Source organism: Amblyomma mixtum, chromosome 4 (assembly GCF_055824585.1).
Source record: "Amblyomma mixtum isolate Tamu chromosome 4, ASM5582458v1, whole genome shotgun sequence".
NCBI classification, from domain to species: Eukaryota; Metazoa; Arthropoda; class Arachnida; order Ixodida; family Ixodidae; genus Amblyomma; species Amblyomma mixtum.
This window is the reverse complement of record NC_143015.1, coordinates 51,139,303-51,143,197: the sequence shown is the minus strand read 5'-3', so window position 1 is coordinate 51,143,197 and position 3,895 is coordinate 51,139,303. Positions and strand designations below refer to the sequence as shown.

The 3,895-nt window shown below is 46.9% G+C and overlaps 1 pseudogene; it reads right to left on the bottom strand.

The window, feature by feature from the left end:
* Nucleotides 1–1,000: 1,000 nt before the first annotated feature.
* LOC149346479 (uncharacterized) lies at nt 1,001–3,312 on the bottom strand (annotated as a pseudogene).
* Nucleotides 3,313–3,895: the final 583 nt, after the last annotated feature.

The following is a 3,895-nucleotide window of genomic DNA, read 5'->3' as shown; positions in this document are numbered from 1 at the left end:
GCAACAACATGCTGTGACCACTCAGCAACTACAAGAAGTGCAAGCCTTAAACAAAAAACAGCAACAGAGGCTGTTCTGGACAGATTCGATACTGGCGATAGCAGCATGCATTTTTACACAGGACTGCTCAACTATCAAGATTTGCAGAAGCTGCTGTTTTTGTTAAAACCAGGCGAAGCTGCATGTAACGTGTATAGCAAGAAACAATGCCTGCCCAGTGATAATGCCAGGGGTCGACCTTGCAAGGTTTCACCAGAGGAAGAACTGTTTCTTACACTGATTAAACTCAGAGCTGGATTCTTTCGTCCGCACCTTGGCCACATTGTCGGTATCTCTCCTCTTACGGTGTCCAGGATATTCTTTAGTTGAGTGAGCTTTATGTATCTCCAGCTAGGGAAATTACCTTTGTAGGCACCCAGAAGTGTGATCGACCACAACATGCCTGCAGTGTTCCACAAGAGTGATTATTGATCCCACAGAGATTAGGTGCGAGGTACCCATCTCTCTTGTAACGCAGTCAGGTACATATTCAAATTACAAATCAGCCAACACTTTCAAGGCACTTCTTGGTGTATCACCAGATGGTGCGCTAAAATCGCTTCGAAACTTTTCATGGGGTCACTGTCCGACAGAGAAGCTGTGATTCGAAGTGGATTTGTAAACCAGACATTTTCTTCCGGAGACACTGGCATGGCTTACAAGGGTTTCACTGTCAGGGACCTGCTTGAAGAAAAAAAATGTTGGCCTCAACATTTCATCATTTCTCAGACGGGACGAGTTCAAAGAAGAAGACGTGCAGGAAACACAAGATATCTCACCTTGTCGCATCCATGTAGAGCGACAAATACAACGCATCTAGTGCTATCACATCTTTGACTTCCCCATGCCCCTTTCCGTTGGCCCATTATTAACCAGATATGGGCAGTCTGTGCATTTCTATAAAGAGAATAGAAACAATTTTCAACTCTTCTGGTCTGCTTAATAAAGCCTCATGTTTTATTCAGCCCTTGAGCTGCTTCACCATAAAAGGCAACAGAGTGTTAAAACGGAAGCTGCTCAGTACGTCTTCCATACTGCTCCATTCTTTTTCGCAGATACGCAACCTCTTAACAATAAGGAAATGCGGCCTGAACACTACAAAGTCTGCCCACCATGCCTGGTTAACACCCATCTGGCCGAGCACTTGCATACAGTGTTCATGGTCCCTCTTGAGTGTTGACTGGCAGTTCTCGTCAAACTCGACGAAAAAGACCTTAGACACAAGGTCTTCTTTTGTAATCCTTCAGAAAATAGAGGCACTTCACTCCGACGGTACCCGAAGGGGAAGGGCTCACAGGGGTCAAAGGCAATCGCATCTGGTGATGCATCCAGCCATGGTTTTGTGGTGTTCACGAAAATTCCGCGGTTAATGATGTCAACAGGATGGCCTGCAGCAATCATGGTGTCCTGATATCGCAGGACTGCATCACTTTTGTTTGCAGTTCCGTATCTGAAAAAAAAAGGGTTATGTAAGGAATGTGATGTTTTTCCTAGATGTATCTGTGTCAGTAGCAAATACACATACCTGATAGCTCTCACACGGGAAAGGTCCTTCACAGCTTTAGGTTAGCTAGTTCCTTCTCCGTCCAATTTTGCGGCTCATGACTGCGCCAAAGTGGGGCGCCCTCAACCAATTGCTGTAAGCGTCAAACCAAGTCGTACTGTTCCTTTGTTTTCTGGAGGCCCTCTCCAGTCGCTGTGCTTCAGCAGGTGTAATAACTATCCCCTAAAAGGTGCATAAGAACAATGGCTTAGCTTGTGTTACATACATACTGCGTGCCCAAAACAACGTTATAGGCCACGTGTCTTCATTATTAATCTGTTCCTTTTCTCGTTGTGTGCTTAAAGGTAGCCGTAATTTCTCCTAAAGGTGTCTTCCCTTTCTGGTTTGATTGAGTCCGTCTATTTGGGCACTACTTTGCGCTTCACTTAGTTTGTCGAAGGTGTTCAATACTCCCAGTGCCATTAGATTTTCGGTTCTTGTGGACATTGGAAGTTTGAGCGCCGTTTTGTATGCTTTGCGTAGTATGGTGTCGATTTGTAGTCTCTTGCTTGTGTAGTTCGTGGTAGGGGAGGCTGCACGTTACCCTGCTCGTGACGAGGCTGTCAGTGAGTCTTAAGGTGTGCTGTTCTCTCATCCCCTTGTCTTTAGTGCTGGCTCTTCGCACGATTCTGGCGACTTGCTCTGTTGTAGTCTTAATAGAGGCGATGGTTTTGCTGTATCGTCCTGTGTTTTTCAGCCACATTCCAAGTACCCTGACTTTCGTTTTCTCAGGTTTTGTCTCATTTCTGAGTTTCAGGGTGATTTTGGAGTCGTATTTTTGTATACCCTTTTTGATATTTACGTATTCTGATTTTTCTGCTGAGCACGATAATCCTCTGGCCCTGGCATGTTGTTCAGTATTGTCGATTGCTCTTTCTAGCCACACTTGCTTAGCTGCTAGAGAGCCGTGGTTGTCCATATTGTTATATCATCTGCACATATTGCGTAGCTGATGTTTTCTATTTCGTCGAGTACTTTCGTGAGTCCTATCATCGCTATGTGGAACAACACCGGTGATAATACTGAAGAAGGAAGGATAGCTGGGAGAGTTTGTAATAATACATCGTGGGAGGGAACAGCGCGAACAAGACGACAGGCGAAGCAAGACGAGGACGTAGCAAGAGCGGTCGTCTTTGTGTCCTCTTGCTTCGTCTGTCGTCTTGTTCGCGCTGTTCCCTCCCACGATGGATATTACTGAGCCTTGCGGAGTACCCTTGTTTGGCATCATAAGCTCTCCGATCCTCTATTTCCGATGCCTATCGTAGGCGTTCGTTCCGTCAAAAAGTCTTTGACATAGCGGGAGGCTCTGTTTCCACATTTTACGTTATTGAGACCTTCCATGATGGCCGCATGCCCCACGTTATCGAAGGCTTTCTTTAAGTCGAGAGCTAGCACTATGCGTTCGCCGCTTCTTAGCATTTCAGAAGGACATCATCTTTTAATTGTAGGAGTACGTCTTGCGTGGACAGTCCCCTTCTGAAGCCAAACATGGCATCAGGGTAATATCCCTTGTCCTCTATGTAGTTTGTGATCCTTTCATTAATCACTTTCTCGTATATCTTTCCTAGACAGGAGTCAAGGGCGATTGGTCTTAGGTTTTCGATTTGGAGTCTTTTACACGGCTTAGGTATCGTAATTACCTCTGCATTTTTCGATTCCGCCGGCACAATTCCTTTTTCCCAGATAGCGGTTAGGTACTTGATAAGCTCAGCGATGTCCGTGTCTCCCATGCTTCTAATGGTAACGTTATTTATCCTATCATTTCCGGATGCCGTATTCTTTTTTGCTTCTCCTATGGCTGCCCTTACTACTTCCTCGGTGATTGGCCTATCCACCTCGGGGTTGTCTTCGCCGGTGTATTCTTGGTCTTGCTTTGAGTGCGTGATTATGCCGTAGCATTTCTCCCTTAGTGCCTGTGTTAGTTGGTCTTCCGTTCCAAGCAAGTTGTGGATTAGCCTTTTCATGGACTTCCCGCTTTCCGTTTTGGTTGCTATGGGGTCCATCAAAACTCTTAGTATATTCCAAGTTCGGGCCATGCCTAGTGTTCCTCTAAAGGCGCGTTCACCCTAGGCCGACGATCGGCCGATTTCGGTCGGCCGATGATCGTTGGCGACGATTTTCGTCCCGTCGGCGTGTTTGTCACACTGCGCCGACGCAGACCGACCACCGATTTCTCGCCCGACGAGCGTATCGGCGTCGCGTCGGTGAGTCGGCAGCCATCGGCCGATCCGCGAGTCACACAAGGGCGACGATAACGCCGACTGCACGCCAACGAAAGCCTGTCCCGGCGGCGTATTTTGCGTCCCGGCGATC